The sequence below is a fragment of the Mesoplodon densirostris genome, chromosome X, assembly GCF_025265405.1.
Source record: "Mesoplodon densirostris isolate mMesDen1 chromosome X, mMesDen1 primary haplotype, whole genome shotgun sequence".
Classification (NCBI taxonomy): Eukaryota; Metazoa; Chordata; class Mammalia; order Artiodactyla; family Ziphiidae; genus Mesoplodon; species Mesoplodon densirostris.
The window spans coordinates 34,815,917-34,839,853 of NC_082681.1; the positions used below are offsets into that span (position 1 = coordinate 34,815,917).

Here is a 23,937-nt window from a genome sequence, read left to right on the forward strand (position 1 = left end):
GTTTTCAAAGCTAGATGATTAGGCGGCTCATCTTCCAGAATATGGTCTTAAACAATGTAGTGCCTGATGTGAGAGGTTCAAACCATTCACTTCTCAGGGAGGATATCCAGGTTTTCAGATCTCTCCCAATTGTGGGTCACCATGCTGTGGTTGGGATTTATGGCAAGACTGTGTCTCTGCCTCTTACCCACTTTAATATGGATTTTTTTTTCTTGTTTGCCCACTGCTGAGGAGTCATTCAGCTAGTTTAAGGTTTTTTCCCAGAGGAAATTGTTCCATATGTAGCTGTACATTCGGTGTATAGGGAGAGGTGAATTCAGGATGTTCCTGTGTTACCATTTTGAACCAGAACCCTCTTGTCTTTTTAACATCTTTATTGGAGTATAATTGCTTTACATTGATGTGTTAGATTCTGTTGTATAACAAAGTGAATCAGCTATACATATACATATATCCCCATATGCCCCACCTCTTGCATCACCCTCCCACCTTCCCTTTCCCACCCACCCCTCTAGGTGGTCACAAAGCACTGAGTTGATCTCCCTGTCCAATGTGGCTGCTTCCTACTAGCTATCTATTCTACATTTGAGAGTGTATATATGTCAATGCCACCCTCTCACTTCTTCCCAGCTTACACTTCCCCCTGCTCGTGTCCACAAGTCCATTCTCTACGTCTGTGTCTTTATTCCTGTCCTGCCCCTAGGTTCTTCAGAACCATGGGTTTTTTTGTTTGTTTGTTTTTTTAGATTCCATATGTATGTGTTAGCATACAGTATTTGATTTTCTCTTTCTGACTTACTTCACTCTGTCTGACAGAGTCTAGGTCCATCCACCTCACTACAAATAACTCAATTTCATTTCTTTTTATGGCTGAGTAAAAAGAAATTTTTTTTCTGTTGATTTGAGTCTTCTCCCTTTTTTTCTTGATGAGTCTGGCTAATGGTTTTTCAATGTTGTTTATCTTCTCAAAGAACCAGCTTTTAGTTTTATTGATCTTTGCTATTGTTTCCTTCATTTCTTTTTCATTTATTTCTGCTCTGATCTTTATGATTTCTTTCCTTCTGCTAACTTTGGGGGTTTTTGTTCTTCTTTCTCTAGTTGCTTTAGGTGTAAGGTTAGGTTGTTTATTTGAGACGTCTCTTGTTTCTTGAGGTAGGATTGTATTGTTATAAACTTCCCTCTTAGAACTGCTTCTGCTGCATCCCATAGGTTTTGGAGCATAGTGTTTTCATTGTCATTTATTTCTAGGTATTTTTTAATTTTCTCTTTGATTTCTTCAGTGATCTCTTGGTTATTTAGTAGTGTATTGTTTAGCTTCCATGTGTTTGTATTTTTTACAGTTTCTTTCCCTGTAATTGATATCTAGTCTCATAGCATTGTGGTTGGAAAAGATACTTGATACAATTTCAATTTTCTTAAATTTACCAAGGCTTGATTTGTGACCCAAGATATGATTTATCCTGGAGAATGTTCCATGAGCACTTGAGAAGAAAGTGTATTCTGTTGTTTTTGGATGGAATGTCCTATAAATATCAATTAAGTCCGTCTTGTTTAATGTGTCATTTAAAGCTTGTGTTTCCTTATTTATTTTCATTTTGGTTGATCTGTCCATTGGTGAAAGTTGGGTGTTTAAGTCCCCTACTATGATTGTGTTACTGTTGATTTCCCCTTTTATGGCTTTTAGCATTTGCCTTATGTATTGAGGTGTTCCTATGTTGGGTGCGTAAATATTAACAATTGTTATATCTTCTTCTTGGATTGATCCCTTGATCATTATGTAGTGTCCTTCTTTGTCCCTTGTTATAGTCTTTAAAGTCTATTTTGTCTGATATGAGAATTCCTGCTCCAGCTTTCTTTTGATTTCCATTTGCATGGAATATATTTTTCCATCCCCTCACTTTGTCTGTACGTGTCCCTAGGTCTGAGGTGGGTCTCTTATAGACAGCACATATACAGGTCTTGTTTTCGTATCCATTCAGCCAGTCTATGTCTTTTGGTTGGAGCATTTAATTCATTTACATTTAAGGTAATTATAGATATGTATGTTCCTATTACCATTTTCTTAATTGTTTTGGGTTTGTTTTTGTAGGTCTTTTCCTTCTCTTGTGTTTCCTGCCTAGAGAAGTTCCTTTAGCATTTGTTGTAAAGCTGGTTTGGTGGTGCTGAATTCTCTTAACTTTTGCTTGTCTGTAAAGGTTTTAATTTTTCTGTCGAATCTGAATGAGATCCGTGCTGTGTAGAGTAATCTTGGTTGTGAGCTTTTCCCTTTCATCACTTTAAATATGTCCTGCCACTCCCTTCTGGCTTGTAGAGTTTCTCCTGAAAGCTCAGCTGTTAATCTTATGGGGATTCCCTTGTATGTTATTTGTTGCTTTTCCCTTGCTGCTTTTAATATTTTTTCTTTGAATTTAATTTTTGATAGTTTGATTAATATGTGTCCTGGTGTGTTTCTCCTTGGATTTATCCTGTATGGGACTCTCTGTGCTTCCTGGACTTAATTGACTATTTCCTTTCCCATGTTAGGGAAGTTTTCAACTATAATCTCTTGAAATATTTTCTAAATCCCTTTCTCTTTTTCTTCTGGGACCCCTATTATTTGAATGTTGGTGCATTTAATGCTGCCCCTGAGGTCTCTGAGTCTGTCCTCAATTCTTTTCATTCTTTTTTCTTTATTCTCCTCTGCAGTAGTTACTTCCACTATTTTATCTTCCAGGTCAGGTCACTTATCCATTCTTCTGCCTCAGTTATTCTGCTATTGATCCCTTCTAGAGAATTTTTAATTTCTTTTACTGTGTTATTCATCATTGTTTGCTCTTTAGTTCCTCCAGGTCCTTGTTCAACGTTTCTTTTATTTTCTCCATTCTATTTCCACTATTTTGGATCATCTTTACTATCATTACTCTGAATTCGTTTTTAGGTAGACTGCCTATTTCCTCTTCATTTGTTTGGTCTGGTGGGTTTTTACTTTGTTCCTTCATTTGCTGTGTATTTCTGTGTCTTATTTTGCTTAACTTGCTGTGTTTGGGGTCTCTTTTCGCAGGCTGCAGGTTCATAGTTCCTGTTGTTTTTGTTGTCTGCCTCCAGTGGGTAAGGTTGACTCAGTGGCTTGTGTAGGGTTCCTGGTGGAGGGGACTGGTGCCTGTGTTCTGGTGGGTGGGGCTGGATCTTGTCTTTGTGGTGGGCAGTGTTGCATCTCGTGGTGTGTTTTGGCGTGTCTGTGACCTTAATATGATTTTAGGCAGCCTCTCTGCATATGGGTGGGGTTGTGTTCCTGTCTTGCTAGTTTTTTGGCATGGGGTGTCCAGCACTGGAACTTGCTGGTCTTAGAGTTGAGATGGAGATCTCTGGGAGATCTCTCGCCGATTGATATTACGTGTTGCCGAGAAGTCTCTGTTGGTCCACTGTCATGAACTTGGCTCTCCCATCTCCGAGGCTCAGGCCTGATACCTGGCCGGAGCGCCAAGACCCTGTCAGCCACACAGCTCAGAAGAAAAGGGACCAAAAAAAGAAAGAAAAAATAAAATAAAATATTAAAATAAAAAATTTTTTAATTATTAAAATTTAAAAATTTAAAGAAAAAGAGAGCAACCCAACCAGTAAACCACGATTAACTTAAAAATCAGAAACTAGTCAGTCACATACAGCAAACCCCCAAGTCTACAGTTGCTCCCAAAGTCCACTGTCTCAATTTTGGGGTGATTCATTGCCTATTCAGGTATTCCACAGATTCAGGGTACATCAAGTTGACTGTGGAGATTTAATCCGCTGCTCCTGAGGCTGCATGGAGAAATTTCCCTTTCTCTTCTTTGTTCGCACAGCCCCTGGGGTTCAGCTTTGGATTTGGACCCGCCTCTGCATGTAGGTCACCCTTTGGCGTCTGTTCTTCATCCAGACAGGAGGGGGGTTAAAGGAGCAGCTGACTAGGGGGCTCTGGCTCACTCAGGCCGGGGGGAGGGAGGGGTATGCAATTCAGGGCGAGCCTTTGGTGGCAGAGGCCTACATGACATTACAACAGCCTGAGGCACACCATGTGTTCTCCTGGAGAAGTTTTCCCTGGATCACGGGACCCTGGCAGTGGCGGGCTGCACAGGCTCCTGGGAGGGGAGGTGTGGATAGTGACCTGTGCTTGCACACAGGATTCTTGGTGGCGGCACCAGCAGCCTCAGTGTTTCATGCCCATCTCTGGTATCTATGCTGACAGCCGTGGCTCACACCCATCTCTGAAGCTCGTTTAAGAGGTGCTCTGAATCTCCTCTCCTCAGACATGCCGAAACAGTGGTCTCTTGCCTCTTAGGCAGGTCCAGAGTTTTTCCCGGACTCCCTCCTCGCTAGCTGTGGCGCACTAGCCCCCTTCAGGCTGTGTTCACGCAGCCAGCCCCAGTCCTCTCCCTGGGGTCTGACCTCAGAAGCTCGTGCCTCAGCTCCCAGCCCATGCCCACCCTGGCATGTGTGCAGACAAGCCTCTTGGGCTGGTGAGTGCTGGTCGCACCAATCCTCTGTGTGGTAACCTCTCCGCTTTGCCCTCCGCACCCCTGTTGCTGCCCTCTCCGTCATGGCTCTGAAGCTTCCCCCCACCCCGCCCACCCCCCTTCTCTGCCAGTGAAGTGGCTTCCTAGTGTGTGGAAACCTTTCCTCCTTCACAGCTCCCTCCCACTGGTGCAGGTTCTGTCCCTATTCTTTTGTCTCTGTTTTTTCTTTTTTCTGTTGCCCTACCCAGGTACGTGGGCAGTTTCCTGCCTTTCGGGAAGTCTGAGGTCTTTTACCAGTGTTCAGTAGGTGTTCTGTAGGAGTTGTTCCACATGTAGATGTATTTCTGATGTATTTGGGGAGGAAGGTGATCTCCACGTCTTACTCCTCTGCCATCTTGAAGAGTCTCCTGTCTTGTCTTCTTGATGATAGCAATTCTGACAGGTGTGAGGTGATGTTTCTTTGTGGTTTTGATTTGCATTTTCCTGATGATCAGTGATGTTGAGTATCTTTTCATGTACCTGTTTGTTAGACATTTTTGCAAAGAAGACATCCAAATGGCCATTTAGGTCTTCTGCCCTTTTTTAAATTGTGTTGCTTGTTTGTTTTTTTTTTAATATTGAGTTGTATGAGCTGTTTATATATTTTGCATATTAACTGCTTATCTGATATATGGTTTGTAAAAATTTTCTCCCATTCTTTATGATGCCTTTTCATTCTGTTTGTTGTTTCTTTTGCTGTGTGGAAGCTTTTAAGCTTGATGTAGTCCCATTTGTTGATTTTTGCTTTTGTTGTTTGTTCTTTTGGTGTCATATCCAAAAAGTCATTGCCAAAACCAATGGCAAGGAGATTCTTCAAGGAGTGTTTGTTATGGTATCACTGACTCTTAGGTTTGAGTCTTTGATCCATTTTGAGCTAATTTTTATGATTAGTGCAAGATAGGGGTCCAATTTCATTGTTCTACCTATGTTTATCTAGTTGTAGGAGTGTTATAGGACACTCATCTTGATGTTGCATTTACATAGCCAGCACGTTGTTGTTGTTGTTTTTTGTGGTACGCGGGCCTCTCACTGTTGTGGCCTCTCCTGTTGCAGAGCACAGGCTCAGTGGCCATGGCTCACAAGCCTAGCCGCTCTGTGGCATGTGGGATCTTCCCGGACCGGGGCACAAACCCGTGTCCCCTGCATCGGCAGGTGGACTCTCAACCACTGCACCACCAGGGAAGCCCCAGCACATTGTTTTGGTTTAAAAAGTATTCTTATTTAAGAGTAACCATATATGTATGTAAGTGGCCAGTGGATATTATGGAAGAGTGAATCCTACTCCTTGACTCTGCCACTACTTTTAGCTTTCTCATGTCTAACAGAGGAAGAGAATCCTAAGGATGGTTTAATTTTCCTTATTTCCTTTACTTTCCAATTTCATGTGTAGTCCATAGTTCCCCCTCCTATTTACAACTATCCTAATCATATATGATTTGAAATTCAGATAAACACTTGAACCAAAATCCTTATGGCTGAGGAAGAGGTAAACAGAAGTTTATGAGCACTAGAATTTCACACATAGTAAAGTAATTCTGTAGAGATCATTATATCCTCACATAATCTTTTTTTCAGTTTGTAAAGTAAATGTCAGAAAACGTTAAGCAATTTGCCTAGGATTATACAGTGGTGGAACTCAAATTTGTTTCTAAACTCCATTTTTTTTTTTTTTTGGCTACACAATGTGGATGCCACACAGTAGGCACATTGTGGGAGAAATGAGGCCAGATTGGACACAGTTCTTTGAGACAAAAGAGCAGTCAGAAGAAAAAAAAAAAAAGAAGTGATTGAAATCATGGGTTATTTTTCATTGTCTTTTTATAATGTCTTTTTTGTGTGCCTTGCATGAAGGGGAAGGCCGAGAAAGCCCTTTTGTCTGTTCATTAACTTCTTATTAGCATCAACAGAATGTTTTTTAACCATGACTAGCCAGTCTGTCTCCTACTTCTCTATTTTCTGTGTTAAAAGCAGCATGATACTGGAAATAAGGGAAGAAGGAGATGCTGAATAGGAGATATTTTCTTATAGAAGTGATAGTGTTTAGTTTCTTTTTTACTGATAATAATATCAATTCCTCTATCATCCCACAACAGAGACAGATTTACACACACATCCATAGAGACTCCACTGTGTCTTATATCATACAATGACCTTTCCCAAACCAGAGTACTTCAGTAAATGCTTATTGGTTAGACTGACTGAGGCCAGGTTGTGATCAAGCACATATTTTGAGTTATATGGATTCTCCAAACCTGTTTTAAGTTACTACCTCATCATTTTCAAATAGATTAACACATCATCAAACATGCCTCAGAATCACGCTCAAGGATCTGATTAGCTGCAGATAGGTTGTCTGCAATTTTATTCCCCCCCTCAAATTTTTCAAAGTACACCACTAATTTGGATCATTGAATAACATAACTCTCTGAAAATTTAACCAATCAGTTGCTCTCCTAAATCACTATTTTGTCTGATCACTGTGTTTAGTAATATATATTTAGCATTTCTGTAGAGGAGTGGGACATGCCTATTTGTCAAAGCTACTGTATAAAAATGGTTATATACAATACCAAATTTTCTCAGTGATCTCCTGTTTTTCTAGTTTTCTCTGGGCTAATAGATCAAAAAGAAATCTTGCTTTTATATTACCCCTTATCTAAAGTCTAATTTCATTAAATTTTAAGCTTTATACATAGTGAAACTCCCTAAAGAATTGGAACAAGTTATGTACTCAGCTAAATATGAGATAACATGGTAGTAGCTTTCAAGAAAGAAATACGAGTGATAGATTTACAAAAGGTGAAAAATTACTCTATGCATTTGATTTCAAAGTAGGTGATAGGAAAGGATAGCTTCCTACTCCCAGGTTAATATGCAACCCTACAATTGAGATAAAATAATGTTTTGCCCTGCAGATATGCCTACCCTGTTCTACATTGTTCTGTAAATAGGCAGTGATGGCAGAGCAGTCTGCTCAGGCAAAATAGACACTGCCCTGGCCAGAAACACTGTCTGTATTAACATACCTGCCTGACAGCTCCAAATCAGATCAATGATTTTAAAGCCAAATAAAGGCTTTTGTTACATATCTCATGGTAGATGCAATCCTGGATATTTTAAGAACTGTTTTTCATCAGAATGAGAATGAACAGTTTTTTATCTGCTGAATTTAATTATATATTAAAATATACAGTATTCTCTCCTATTATGAGTAATCAGGTCATGCAAATGTGCAGGTTTCATCCTTACATTTAAATGTGTTTCATTGGAGACAAGCAACAATATATTTTTTTCACATATATCTGCCTGGAAGAAAACATTTAATCTTTGACAGTTAAGGGCCTCAGGATTTAGTTATTATATCATTAGGTACGAATACTTTTTACTAACTTATCCCAAATATAAAGGAAAAATTGAGATCATATCAGTTTGACTTACATAATAATCTAGAACTTCTATATTGCATCCGCTTAATTAGCTAGTCTCCCCCGCCACACACAAACACACACAGAGTCAGTCTCTCAATAGGTATTGACTTAGAAAATAACTCAAACCTAAATGGACCTTTCTCCACTCCAAATTTAATCAGATGCTCTTTAGTTTCTGCAACTTTCTGTAGCATCCAAAGCAATATATGATAACTAAGTCTTTTTAAGCATTTACATATGTGCTAAGCATTTTATACTCATTATCTTATTTAATGTAAACAACATTACCAAGAGTTTATAACTAATAGGCATTGCAAACTCCACCCATATTCTTTCTGTGAACAGCAAATAAATAGATTGTTCTCAGGCTATTTGTTCCTAAATTCCTTCAGCTTGTGTTTTTTCAGTTATAGTTTGAGTTTGATGCACTGAAACTAGACAAGGAGGTCCCAGTTCTTACCTAATGGATGTAGAAAAGGTGTCACGTCGATTGTCTTATGTCATTGGGCAAATGGAATAATGTCTGGAAGAAAAAAAAATACAGTAAGCCTCTATCACGTCTGCACAGTGTAAACATCATATTATTTTCCTTCCAAATAAATACTAAAGTTAATTAGGCAATCAGGAGTTTAAATGGAGAAAAAGTAATGCAACAGATAAATATGGAATAATCATGAGAAAATGTAATTTTAAATATTGTCTGAGGAAGCCATGCCCATAAAGGATACTAAGAACAGCTTGAGTAGAGCTGGATGTCTAAGAATGAACACGATCACTGAAATGTGGAAGAAGAGCATGGGAAGAAAAACAGAATTTAAGATGAACTGCCCAATGTCATGTCCAATTAGTTCTGCTGACTCATCTAGTTGGGCCCTGAAGAATTTTCAAAATGGTAATGGCACTTTCCCAGGGAGAGTGTATGACGTAGTGGAAAGATGGGCTTTTGTGTCAGACAGACTGGAACATGAACCTTCACTCAACTACTCCTAGTAGTGTGACTTTGAGTAAGTTACTTAAATTTTCTCATCCTGTTTCCTCATCTGTTGAATAGTTGCTAATGCCTCCTCAGGATTGTGTGAGGACTATTTGAAATAGCATATGCCCAACCTTTAGCACTATACCTGGCACACAGTAATGCCCACTCAGAAATACCAGCTGTCCCTTCTGAGTTCATGAAGTGGTTGTCCATTGTGACACACTTTCTAGAAATGAAAGATTATGAGACAGAAATACTTTACAGAAGCACTGAAATAAACAGGAAACCTGAATTCTAGTACTGGCTTTCCTTTTGGCTTATCGTTCAACCTTGGGCAAGTAGTTCACTCTCAAAGGTTCCTTATGTTCTCATATAGAGAATAGGATCACATTATTTCTAATGGGCTTCCTGAAACTTACATTCTGTGATTCCTCCCCAAAAAGGGAATTCTAATAGATAAACTATTGATTAGACATATTTCATTTGTAATAGCAAAGAATAAGCTCTAAATGAACCATGTAACAAAATACTTTAACTGGATTATAACAGAGTATTTTTTAAGAGGTAAAACTATTGCAACCCATAAATACTGCATTTCATACAAATTCTTTATTTCCTTCAAAAGTATAGCCCTCTCAGCCTAGTTAGAAAGAAACATTCATTATTGTGACTGTTCTTGTATAAATTCATTTTGGGTTCACTTTTCATTGCAGGATCTCTGCACAATTTTCAGATATCGTGAAGGCATAAACATGATTACACCTTTCTCATTTTACAGGTGAATAATTAAACTATGATGCAGAGAAGTTAAATAAATTACCCAGTGCCCACCCATGAGGGACAAAGCTGGAATACAGCCTAGTTATTCTGATGCCAAAAATACCATTTTCCCTGCTGCATCCCCCACCATCATTACTCACTCCCAGATTCCCGAAGGACTCATTTGCTTTTGATAAGCTCAGACATGTCATTTTCTCTCTCTAAAAAGTGCTGCTTCAATCTTTTGAAGGGAGAGGATATCTGTAGTTGAAATTCGGCGCAAATAGCACCATCTCAAGTGAGAAGATCACCTGCCCGCACCCACCATGTGCACTACTTTACTTTCTAGTCCATAGTTTGGCACTTTGTGTAGAAAATTGATCTTTTACAGCCACTTAGTAGTATTTCTCAAAGTCCCACAAGCAGTACTCTGCTAAATGGCATCTAGCTCATCTGGATATGTTGAGTTTCCAGATCATAAACTCCTAAAGGGCAGAGTCTACAATTATTTGGCTAACTTTATATCACTTGCAACTGTGGATGCTTAATAAATACTATGTCATGGTAATGATGAGGATGACAAGTTAATGCTCCTCCAAGTGTCAACCAACCAGTCAATTCAGTGAAAGTCAAACTGGTCATTTGATGTCATAAAAAAATCCAGTTACTTGATTGAATTATTCAAATTGTAGCTGGTTGCTTTTATGCTTGTATAGATATAACGTTAAAGTTGCTTCTATATTGAGAAGAGAATGGTGCAACATATTCATTAGTAGTCACTTTTATCTCATCAAATTAATAAAATATAATAATATAGTGGCATGGAATCTCAGGAATTTCCTTTAGGTAGCCTTTCCAAGCCATGAATTTATGTCACAATATTCTTGGCGGATAAATGCCCTGGCTAAACTTCATTAATATTGACCTAGTGCAATTAAAATTGAGTACCCTAAGAAGCAGCCTTCCGTTTACCATTTTTTGATTTATATAATTTTCACCCCCATATCTACATTTGGAAAATAAAGTGGAAAAAGAATTCCATTGAAGACAATGAGCAATGGATAGGACCAGCAACGGTATACTGAGGATCATCAGAATTATCTTGATAATTGCTATAATGTACCCCTTTACTTACATATTAATATATACACAATTTGGAAAAAAAAGAATAAAGCTGGAAGACTTACTACCTCACTTCATGACTTATTCTAGATCTTACATGTTCTTACTACAGAAAAGAAATGATAATTATGTGATGTGACAGACGTATTAGCTAATGCTAAATGTTCATAGCAGCTCTACTTGTAATAATCTCAAACTGGAAACAACCCAAATGTAGTAATCATTTTGCAACATATAAGTGTATCAAATCAACACATTGTATACCTTAAAGTTATACAATATTATCTGTCAAATTGTATGTTAATAAAGCTGAAAAAAAGATAATCAGGGCAGTGTAGTGTATATGGATGTACAGACACATGGATCAATGGAATAGGAAAGATTCCATATAGAGAGTCACTCATATATAGTCAATTAATTTTTGAACAAATTTGCCAAGGTAATTCCTGGTGACAAGATGATCTTTTGAGAAAATGGTGCTGGAAATATTAGATAGACAAAAGAAAAATTTAACTTCAACCTCAATCACACCATATATAAAAATGAATAGAAAGTATATCACAACCCAAATAGAGAAATGAACATCATACAACTTTTAGAAGAAAACAGGAGATAATCTTAACCTTGGATTTAACAAAGATATCTTAAATACAACAAAAATGAATTAAAAAATACTCAGTAAATAACGGTTCATCAAAAGTATATCTTGGGCTTCCCTGGTGGCGCAGCGGTTGAGAGTCCGCCTGCCGATGCAGGGGACACGGGTTCGTGCCCCGGTCCGGGAAGATCCCACATGCCGTGGAGCGGCTGGGCCCGTGAGCCATGGCCGCTGAGCCTGCGCGTCCAGATGGATCCTGTGCTCCTCAACGGGAGAGGCCACAACAGTGAGAGGCCCATGTACCGCAGGGAAAAAAAAAAGAAAAAAGAAAAAAAAGTATATCTTAAAAAGACTATGATACACAAGTGTGAAAAGATGAGCCATAGACTTGGAGAAAATATTTGTAAAGCAAATACCTGACCAAGAACTTCTAAAATATCTAAAAACACTTTTATAACTTGTTAGAATAGAAACCACTGAATTAAAAATGGGCAAAATATTTGAAAATGTAACAAAAGAAACTCAGCAAATAAGCACATTAAATTATGCTCAAGATCATTAGCCATTAATAAGGTGTCTATTAAAACCATAATAAGATACTGCTACATACCTACTAGAAAGGCTATAATTAAAAAGACTGAAAATACCACACATTGGTAAGGATGCAGAAATCAGATACACTGCTGGTGGGAATGCAAAATTACACAACCACTTTAAAAACAGTAAGCAATTTATTATAATGTTAAAAATAAACCTGCCATACAAATCAGCCTTTGCATTCCTAGGGATTTACCCAACAGAAATTAAAGCATATGTCCCCTACTAAGATTTATACATAAATGTTCATAGCAGCTCTATTTGTAATAATCTCAAACCGGAAACAACCCAAATGTCTTATTGATATAAGTGAATGAATGAACAAATTTCAGCGTATCCATATATTGGAATGCTACTCAGCAATAACAATAAGTTATTAATACAGGCAACAATATAGATGAATCTTAAAATAATTACGCTGAGTGAAAAAAGCCAGAAAATAGAGTGTAGGATCCCATTTATATATACATATATATATATATATATATATATATATATATATATATATATATATATATATATATATATGAGCCTTGATAAAATGCAAACTAGTCTATAGTGACAGGAAGCAGATGAGTGGTTGCTTGGGGAATGGTGGTTGCATTGGCTAGGAAAGAGAGATTATAAGTGGACACCAGGAAACTTTTGAGGGTAAAGGATATGTTCATTATCTTGATTGTGGTGATGGTATACATATACAAAACAAATTTTACACTTTAAAAATTGGGGGGATATATAAATGTGTATATATATATATATATATATATATATATATATTTTAGTCATCTGAATATATGTGGTAATTGAAATCTTGGGAAGGATTATAGAATTAGAAGACAGTGGGGTCTAGGAACAATCTTGATTACAACATATAACAGCTGGGTCGAGGAAGATGCATTTGCAAAGGAGAAGAGAAGGAATGGGCAGAGAAGCAGAGAAGTAAAATAAGTATGGTAGAACCTAAGGGAAAAGAGTTTTCAGGAAGGATTTAGTCGTTTGTCAACAGTAAACATTGCTGCTAAGAGGTCAAATAAAATGAGAATAGTAAAATCTATTTAACTTAGAGACACTGGTAACCTTAGCCAGATCTGTTTTTATGGAGGAATGTGGCAGTAAACTAAACTGTAGTGGGTTGATGGGAAATAAAGAAATGGGGAGAGTGGATAAAAGTAACTTTTAAAGATTTTTGGCTGACAAAAATAGAAAACAGAGATATAGGTGGAAGTGGCCAGAGGGAGAAGAGCAGTTATGGAAGGCTATTTTAAAAATTGAGGGCATGGGAATTCCCTGGCAGTACAGTGGTTAGGACTCGGTGTTTTCACTGCTGGGGCCTAGGTTCAATCCCTGGTCGGGGAACTAAGATCCCCCAAGCCATGCAGTGCAGCCAAAAAAAAGGGGGGGGGGGGCGGAGCAAATACTACGACATTTATAACAGTGTTGTGCTTGAGATGGCTCTTGAGAGTCAATTGTTACGTTTTCAAAAATTTTGCAAGCCATTAAAAAATAAGTTATATAAACTTAGAATTAGGCAAATTATATTAAAACCAAAGAAATAAAAACTCAAAACTCATCAGTTAATTATATTATACTATTATTTATACATAAGGTTGTATATATTGATTGTGTGGTGGGAATATTATCTGTAATGTTTACTGCTACATATCTCAACTCTATGTTCAGTGACATCATGTGGGTCATTTGAACTTGGCCATGGAGTTCTGGAATATTTACACCACAGAAATTGGTAAATACTACAAATAATGGCTTGCTTTATTTATTTTTGTTGTTGTTTTTATTGTCTAGCAAAAACATGATAGAGAAAATCTTAATGCTGATTAAACTTTAAAATTAGGTCTGTGACCATTACACTCTAAATAGCAAAAAAAATTGAGGAATTACTATTCCAGTATTCAAAAACTATTGGGTGATTCAGCAGAAAAGTCACTCACATCACTGATGAACATGCTATGTTCTGACACTTTCCATTTTTTCACTTTCATCTTATTCACTAATAGAAACAAAAATATCAGTCAACACTCAATGCCAGAACTACATTCGTTTGTTAATTACAACCACAGCTTGGCTATTAATACACAAGCTCACCAAAAACAAAGACAGCATTCAGTGAGAATCAATTGATTATATGGAATTTGTGATAGAGTATAGTATATTTTATTTGTAAATTGTGTGCTATACATACTCTTTGTTAGTGAAATTTACAATCATGCACGTATGCATGTTTCTAGATAGCCAGTTATTAAACATTTATTAACACATTTATATGTCAATAAGCCATAATAAAACAGACCAGCAAAATCTTAAAAATCCATCTATATCTGTTGAATTACTATTCCTTGAGAATGTTAAATGACTTTAAAGCATGGACAAGACAATATGGGCCTGGGGCAAGAGTATAGATATAAAATATATATTTGAGAGGTATCCAATATAGTAAGGGACATGGCTGGGGTAAAGTTCAGAAGACACTGAATTTACCAACTTGGATCAATAACCTAGACTCATACCAGACCATGGTTAAAACTCAAGCAGTTCATTTGTCATTCGATTAAGGCTCTATAATAAAAGTAATAAATACTTAATGTGGACCAGATGCTGTGCTAAATATTTTAAGAATCCTTATGCAATAGGTATTATTATTACTACAGCCATTATATGAGCAGAGGAAAGTGAGGCTGACAGAGATTTATTAACTTGCACAAATTTATAGAGCTACTTAGTAGAGGAGCTAGCATTTGAACAAAGTTCTGCCTGACACCAGTTGGAAAGTTGCTGGTGCACCTAACCACTCTATACCACTGCCTCTTTCTAATCTTTTTTCCAGCTTTATTAAGGTATAATTAACGAATAAAAGTTGAATATATTTAAAGTGTACAAGTTGATGTTTTCATATAGATATTCTCTGTGAGATAATCACACAATCCAGCTAATTATCACTTCGCACTCTCAATTTTCTTTTTCTTTTCTTACTTTGCAGTGAGGACACAGGATCTACTCTCTTAGTAAATTTCAAGTATAAAATACAGTATTGTCGACTGTAGTCACATTGCTGTATACTAGATCTCTAGAACTTATCTTCTATAACTGAAACTTTGTACTCCTTGACCAATATCTCCCCACTTCTCCCTTCACCCAACCCCAGGCGACCAACATTCTGTTGTTTCTATGAGTTTGACTATTTTAGATTCCACATTTAAATGAAATCATATATTGCATGTGTATGTGTGTATATATATACATACATATCTCACATATATCTCATTTTCTTCATCCATCAGTGTACACTTAGGATGTTTCCATATCCTGGCTATTGTGAATAATGCTGCAATGAACATGGGAGTGGCGTACAGAGATATCTCTTTGACATACTGATTTCATTTCCTGCGGATATATACCCAGAAGTAGAGTTGCTGTATCATTACCATAGTTCTATTTTTAATTTTTTGAGGAATCTCCATTCTGTTTTCCCTAATGGCTATACCAATCTACATCCCCACCAACTATGTACAAAGGTACTCTTTTCTCCATATCCTTGCCAACACTTATCTTTTGACTTTTGATAAAAGGTATTCTAACAGGTGTAACGTGATATCACATTGTGGTTTTGATTTGCATTTCCCTGATAACTAGTGATGCTGAGCACCTTTTCATATACCTGTTGGCCATTTGTAAGTCTTCTTTGGAGAACTGTATATTCAGGTCATTTGCTCGTTTTTTAAATTGGGTTATTTGGGTTTTTGCTACTGAGTTGTATAAGTTCCTTATATATTTTGGATATTAATCCCTTATCTGATATATGGTTTATAAACATTTTCTCCCATTCTGCCTTTTCACTCTGTTGATTTTGTTTCCTTTGCTGAGCAAAAGCTTTTAGTTAGGTGCAATGCCACTTTTCTTTGCTGCTTTCATAGTTCTCTCTTTTTCCTTGAATTTTGACAATTTTATTATAGTGTATCTAGGTGTAGTCTTCTTTGGATTGACCCTCTTTGTAGTCCTTAGAGATTCATGATACTTGATGTCCATTTCCCTTCCAAGTTTTGGAAAGTTTTAATTCATTATTTCTTTAAATAAGCTTTGCCTTTTTCTCTCTCTTCTCTTGCTGGGACTTCCATAATTCATGTTTTTTCATTTTGATAGTGTCCCATAAGTCCTATAGGATTTTTTTTTACGCTTTTCATTCTTTTTCCTTTTTGTTCATCTGACTGTATAATTTAAAATGACTTTTCTTCAAAGCTTAGTAACTTAGGATTTACTTTTGTAAAAGCACGTTGACAAGTATTAAATGTTATACTTGCATTTTGACAATTATAGTATAAATATAAAACACAAAACATCCAGTGTTAAACACTGATCTCCCATGGTTGCCTTGGATTTAGATATTGGTAGTTTATATTTCATAGAAGGGAACTTTCAAAGTTCTGTCAGTGCTTATAGCATGTAATATTATTCCTCATCAAAATCTTCATGAAATCTAAAAGGCTGGTATTAAAAGTGGTTATTATTTTTTTCTTGAATATTCTAAAACATGCCAGTTTGGAGTAGCTTTCAGAGTTTCAAGGCATGAAGATATACTGAATACTCAAGAATATGTTTTAACACATTAAGTATAAGTTTGTTTACAGTTACAATAGAAATACCTTCAACTTTCAGCTACTGAAAGAAAATACCCAAGAAAACATGAAAGGTATTTTGGGCCAAGTTACTTCTTAGTGAAAATAGTATATCATCTTGATCAATTTTTAAACCAAATTCTTGAAAGCATTAAAAATTGTTTTTTGGTTGTTTTTTTTTTACAATTGTCAAACTATTCCAACTCCTAATAAGAACTTTTCAAATTAAAAAATTATCTCTGTTGCTTAGAAAATATGTTTTATGTTTAATCTCAAATTCACTTTAAATGCTGGACATATGATTTAATACCTAAGAAGACTCTAGCTAAATTATTTGGTAATATTTATAGGGTGATACTTTTCTGGGTAGACATGTTTCACACAACAGTTTTTAATTAATGCTGAAAAAAATCACTTCATAATTTTAAATACACTGAACGATAGGCTGATTGATGGATTAACAGTTTATTTAGTAATTTAGGGTCCAATAAAGGCAACAATCTGATAATTGCTCGATGTGCAATTCTGCCCATTAGTAATACTAAGCCAAGAACTTGATATTTCACTCAGTTGGATTACTTAGTTTCATGTATGTGATTTGATCAACAAAACAGTATGTACACAATGTCAAGATTTTTCCTTCTTCTTTATTATTATTTTAAGAGCAGCTCAGTGATTTGGGGGGGTGGTTAGTATAATACAGAGAACATAGGGAAAAAGTATAAAATGGCACTTAAAACCAATACCCATACTGATCTCATTATGGTCATAACTAAGAATATTAACTTTTGTGTAATTTGCTTTTCTTTAGAACATAAAGCATTAACTTGAACTTCAAGTATATACACAATACATAAACAACCTTATGCAAAATACTTTTTGTAAGCTATATTACATTTTAAAATATTGGAAACTGAGTATCTGTGCTGATTTGTCTTTTGACTGTAACAAGAAGAGAACAACATTCAACAAGGGAGGGATATACTGATAATAAAGCTCTCAAAGTTAAAAATGTCTTCCTTTCCCTTTCTACCTAGTACAGACTATACAATGTCCCGAGAGGACTTATGATGAGAAAAATGTCAGTCACAGCTTTAAGCCCTTGGTTTGGAAGGAGCTAATGAGAAAGCCGATTGGAAGGTGAGACTTCATGTTTGTTTTCAAATAAGTGGTCTTAAACATTTTCTATAAGAAGAAAAATTAGTTCATCTATATATCTATATATCTATATCTATCTATCTATCTATCTATATATATATATAAACCATTCATTTTTACAGCTTTCAGGTAAAGTCCGACACTTGGTTTATACAAAGTCTGTGAGGAAAGGTCAGTAGAGATCATCTAATCTTAAATTGTGAAATCATTCAATTTCTTAGCGTAGTCTCTCCCCAGTAAAAAGCACAGCATGCCTGGGTATGCCACTGGCGATCTCTAATAAAAGTTAGTTCCAAAGACTGGGAGATTTCTGCTACAGTCATGCATTCTTTTTACTATCTTGTTTATTAGCAAAAATCAGCAATCCAGCTTTCCTTAGGTCCTCATGGGCTAACATTTTATAGAGTTCTCTAATTACAGAAATTCTTGGTCTGTACTGTCCACAACAACTATTACAAAATCTCTGTTAGTACAGTAAGTATTCCAGGAAGAATGAAGAGATTCTTGGCCACCAGTATTCCACATGAGGAAGCATGTATTATTAATTACTATCTCTTCTACATTACTTCCTATTGTAGGGATGTATGTACAATTTCATTCACAGAAAACTGGTAAAGGATGATACTTTCCCTTGCGTTATCCACCCCAACAATAACTTTGTGCTCCTGGTGCTTAAAGAGTCTCCATATCCTGGTGAAGAGAATTCCCATTCTTGGGTAGCTGACACCCTTTCCAGCCACCTGGGTGACCTGGACACCCCCAGCTCAGGCTGAAGCAGAGGAGGAAGATGTGCTGGAGCCTACACCTCTGCTGCTGCTGCTTCTGCACTGACTGTTGGCCAGCTTCCTAGGAACCAGAGGGATGCAAAAGCCCAGGCCTCTCTGCCACACCCATGGCCTGGACGCTGCCTCTGGGGCACTCTTCTGGCTTGCACACATTGCCTCCATATTGTCTGCAATGAGCCTCGTGGACCACTTTCCTCCTCTAGCTCAGGTGACTTGCCTTGAAATTCAATAATTCTTTTTTCTGATTGATCAAGTCTACTGTTGAAATTCTCCAGAGTTATTTTTTTTTTAGAAGATGTTGGGGGTAGGAGTTTATTTATTTATTTATTTATTTATTTTTGCTGTGTTGTTGGGTCTTCATTTCTGTGCGAGGGCTTTCTCTAGTTGTGGCAAGCGGGGGCCACTCTTCATTGCGGTGCGCGGGCCTCTCACTACTGCGGCCTCTCTTGTTGCGGAGCACAGGCTCCAGATGCGCAGTCTCAGTAGTTGTGGCTCACGGGCCTAGTTGCTCCACGGCATGTGGGATCCTCCCAGAGCAGGGCTCGAACCCGTGTCCCTTGCATTAGCAGGCAGATTCTCAACCACTGCTCCACCAGGGAAGCCCCTCCATTGAGTTTTTAATTCTTTATTTTTATTGTATTCCTCAGCACCACAATTTCTGTTTGGTTCTTTTTTATGATTTCTGTCTCATTGTTGAAATTCTTGTTTTGTTCGTGTGTTGTTTTCTTGATATTGTTATCTATCTTTGTTCTCTTGTAGCTCACTAACAACTTGGCAATCTCTATAAAAAATGTATAATGCATGTATTGTTTGATTCAAAAGGAATTTGTCATACAAAACTCTCACAAGCAGGCAAGAATAGTTTTCAGTAGCATTGTTTTAGTAGGGAAAAGTTGGTGACAATGTAAGTGTTCATCAGTATCAGACTGGTTAAATTAATCATACCTCAATTATGCTATACAGCTATTATTATATATAGAATATCACATAGCTAGTAACGTGGTTTATAATATTATATCTATATATACTGCCCTGAAAAAGTTACTGGAGATATATTGTTAAGCAAATAAAACAATTTACAACACGAGACGCATGTTATGATGCCAGGTGGCCACATAAACAAGATATATGAGACCCAATGGGTTAGTTAGATATAGCTGATTGTGGATGCATAGAACCATCCTGAAAGTATATACATATGCTAAAGTGGGGACTTCAGAAAAAAGAGTGGAATGAAAAATGGGACTACACTTACTTTTTCCTTTGTTGCCTATGTAATACATTAAAACAAAATGGGCCTATCTTTATTTTAAAAAAATACTAGCCTGCACATTGTATTTTTGCCACTGCCAGAATCAATGGGTATGGAGACAGTAATCAATAATTTTAGTGCGGCTGGTACATAAGATAAGGATGAAGCACTCCCTGGGTTTACTCTCTGTCTGCAGAGCCAGATTAAGACACAAAGTCAGGTTAGTTAAATACATATATAAGAGGGTCTAGAATGTTCTTGACATTCCCAGATGCCAGTGGCAAGAGCTTTATTTGAACACTGAAGTAGAAATATAGAAGATAGAGCATAAGACCATTAAATCTTCCCATTTCCGTAATGGAATGGAATGTGGAAAGGTGAGGAAAAATCATAAATTGCTTCTTAAACTCACAGAAATGTATATTAATGTTCAAACTCCGCCAGCTTCCAACTTTACTACTGTTAGTGTGCAAAAAATGAGAGCAAGTGTGTTTCTGACACATTTTGACAATTTTTTCAATGCATATAAGCAGGCAGAAAAATAGCATCCTAGAAGAGCTTCAAGTATCATGTAGGCTACTCAGCTGACACCCATAAAGTCATTTCTGGATGCAATTTCTCTTGTTCTAATCTACGGTCTCATAGTACTGTTAAAACTTGACCCCATCTTAATACTGATTTCATGGTCTTTTAATTAAATCCAGTTCAAAGAAAGGACTCAGTTCTCCAACCATATGCATCACATCCGGGGTAATGGAAATAATTATGCTCTTGATTTAATGCAGTCTGTCTCTTTCCTGAACATTTTTGGTGGGAAACATAGGTGAAAAGCTAATGGAAGAGGAGGAAAAGATGGGCATCCAGGGAAAGTTATACTAAATATTGAAAGGAGAATGATTTTAAAGGAGCACACATTCATGAAAATTATACTTAAGCATGGAGAAATCTAATAAGAAACTTCTAAATCGATAACATGAAACTTCTAAATCGATAACATTTCAGAAATGGATCCTTAACTAATAATTTGGGTTTGACAAAATGGATGAATAGGTATCTCTTGCTTTCCTCCATTTCAGTTCAGGTAGGCAGTCCCTCAAATGGCCCCAAAGGCACCCGCCTTCTGAGATGAATGCCCTTGTGTAATCCCTCCTCCAGTGTGGAGTGGAACTAGTGACTTGCCTCAAACAGAATACAGCAAAAGTGATATAATAGGAAGTCATTTCTCGAGGTTAGTTTATAAGAAGACTCTGGCTTCCATTTTACTTGCCATCTCTCACCCTATCTCATTCACTGCTCTGGTGGAAGCCAACTATCATATTTTGAGTAATTCTTTGCCCAAGTAGTAAGGAACTGATATCACTAACCATAGCCATGGGGAGGGACTTAGGCCATATGAGCAAGCTTGAAAGCAACTCCTACCTCTTTTGAGCTGTGTTAGAGATCTTCAAGCAGAGGCTGCTCCATATTCCTGACCCAGAGCAACTGTGAGATAATAAATGTTTGCTGTTTGAAGCCACTAAGTTTTGGGGTAACTTGCTATGCAGCAATAAGTAAATTAGTGAATTTTTTTCTGAAAAATATTTAAGTTTCATAAATCATTCCATTTTATATGTATGAGAGGAGTAAGCTCCCTGTTTAAAAATATCCAGGGGTCTTATGTTTTTCTGAAAAGATAATTTAGTAAAATGCAATCACCCCAATCACTGGTTTTATTAAATTCAGTTTTCTCATAACAAGAATTCCTAAGGTATGGCATACTTTTGGGTGTACACTGTAATCTGAAATATGGTGGCTAGGTCATAAATGAAAATATGCATACTAATATGTCAACTTTTGCTGAGGTCTTTATGTACGTCAGGCACTATTCAAAATGCTTTTTTTAAAACATGTATTATAATACTTAATCCTCACCCAAAAAAGCTAATAAAGTAGATTTTTTCCCCTCCCATTTAACACATGAAGAAACAGGCATGGAGGGCAATGGAGGTTAAGCAACTTGCCCAAAGTCCCACAGCAAGAAGATGCAAACTCTGGCACTCAGAATCCAGAACCCACCATCTCAACCACAACTCTCCTGAGAACCCATGTTCAATTCTGGGACTGCATTCTTTGTATGGAGCATTCTGTTCTCTTTGATCACAAAGCAGAGAAATTTTAGATGATAGATGTAAATGTTCACAAGGACGAACGCTAACCTGTAATGAATCAGAGACTTCCTGGGAGATAGTATAATTTGAGTAGTTAAGAATGAGGACTCTATCCTATGACTACAAAAGTAGAAAGAGATGAGGGAGGAACTAATGTTACCAGAGCTTGGTGAAAGCTGCAGCTGTGACCACAGAAGAACACGGCCACTGTCAGAAGTGTGCCAAGGCAAAGGGGAGGTGTCAAGAAGAAATATCCCAACTGGTCTCTTCCTCCCATCTTTAATCTCCTGACACTTCCCCCCACACTGGCCAAACCCAACTACAAACCAGAGGGCAAAGACCCCTGGGTGATAGAATCCACTGAGGCCACTCTCTTGGGGCACAGAACAGGGCAGAGATGGGAGAAGATGGATTTGGGTGGCTTACCACCTCACCTAATTAAAAAAGAAAAAAGAAAGAATGAGGATTCTAGCGTAGAAGAGCCTAAATTCCAATCCCTCTCAGCCAATAGTTATTTGTGTAATTTGGGTTAAGTGACTTATCCTCTCTCAGATTCATTTCATCAAATGTAAACCGCTGACCACATCTGTCCCTCCCTCATAAAGCTGGTGTAAGCATTAAATGAGATAATACATGGAAGGGTTTGGAATAGTCCCTAGATACAGTAAGCAGTTAATAAATGTTAACTATTATGATGATGATAATTAATATCTGACAGAGGAGAACAGAACTGAACACAGAGTTTTAAGCTCTGTTCTTTCCAGAGGAAAACAGCTATCCAAACAAGTAGAGAAAGTAGGCTAAAGGACAAATACAGTGAAAGATAATAGGATGTATTGATATTCTACAACGCCAAATGTGCTTTGCCTACATAATTTTCTTTAACCTTCACAGCAGACTATGTAAATAGTATTCCTCTTTTACAAATGAGGAAGCTTTAATGGAGGAATTTATCCAGGGTTTCAAAAGCTGCCAGGTAACAGGTAGCACCAGTGGGTATTCAAATCAAGGCACATCTGACTCTCTCTTTCACCATGAGAGACTTCTGTGTTTAAAAACCAGAGGGATGGAGGAATTACCCTAAATTGTGAAGGCATGGCCTGCAATTTAGCTAAATTTAGGTGTTCCCTATATTCTGTGTGTATACATATATCCACTGCCTGCCTGGTGCAACCTTCTGTGCAAGATACACACAGTTGCCAGGCAGGGCTGTGTCCAGCCATGGGAGAAAAGGGATTGAAATCCAGCCCGTGATCCATTCGCCAAGCCTTGAACCTAAGGGCATACATTTGCCAAAGAGGTACTTTTTCTAGTTTACACAATAGTGAAATGTGAGCTAATGAAGACCCTAAAATTATGGTTAAGGGTATGACCTAATCCCTGCAATCTACTGAAAATTCAGATTGTGCCTAGATGATCTGATAGAGAGAACCTCAATTCTTTAGTATCTAGAGATGTTGAGTGAGAGCTACCTGGCCTAGGGGTAAAGAAGCAGGATGGAATTAAAATGTACAATCCTGAAGAGGAGGCTAGAGGTAAGCTGTACCCAAAAGGATCTTAGGTAAAGTAACTAAACTGACCTGGAAATGTATCTATCTGTAGCCCAAGATTACTCACTCTGTGAGATTAATTTCTTACACTCTTAATTATTACCTTAATACTGATGGAGAGAAATGGCAGGCAGTTATGGCATGGGGTGTGTGGATTGTGTTTACAAGGCTATTACTTAAAAAGGAGACTCGGGCTTATTTCAGCCTGGGGGTGGAAGAAGCAAAGTAATGCAGGGTGGCCTCTGCTGTTTCACCACAATTTATTTCTTACTCTTTACTGAGTGATTTGGAGCATTGTTTTCTTTTTTTTAAAAAAAGATTTAAAAAAATTAATTTATTTATGTATTTATTTTTGGCTGCATTGGATCCCTGTTGTTGTGTGCGGGCTTTCCCCAGTTGCAGCGAGAGGGGGCCACTCTTCATTGCGGT

At 37.2% G+C, this 23,937-nt stretch overlaps 1 long non-coding RNA gene and 1 pseudogene across 1 annotated transcript in view; both read right to left on the bottom strand.

The window, feature by feature from the left end:
• The window catches only part of LOC132482747 (uncharacterized), a 178,960-nt gene that overhangs the window by 57,374 nt on the left and 97,649 nt on the right, over window positions 1–23,937 (bottom strand). Inside the window, exon 2 of the long non-coding RNA XR_009530945.1 lies at window positions 8,397–8,459. This is a non-coding gene — a long non-coding RNA (uncharacterized LOC132482747). The remainder of the gene's footprint in view (window positions 1–8,396; window positions 8,460–23,937) is intronic.
• LOC132482568 (ADP-ribosylation factor-like protein 5A) lies at window positions 17,984–18,484 on the bottom strand (annotated as a pseudogene).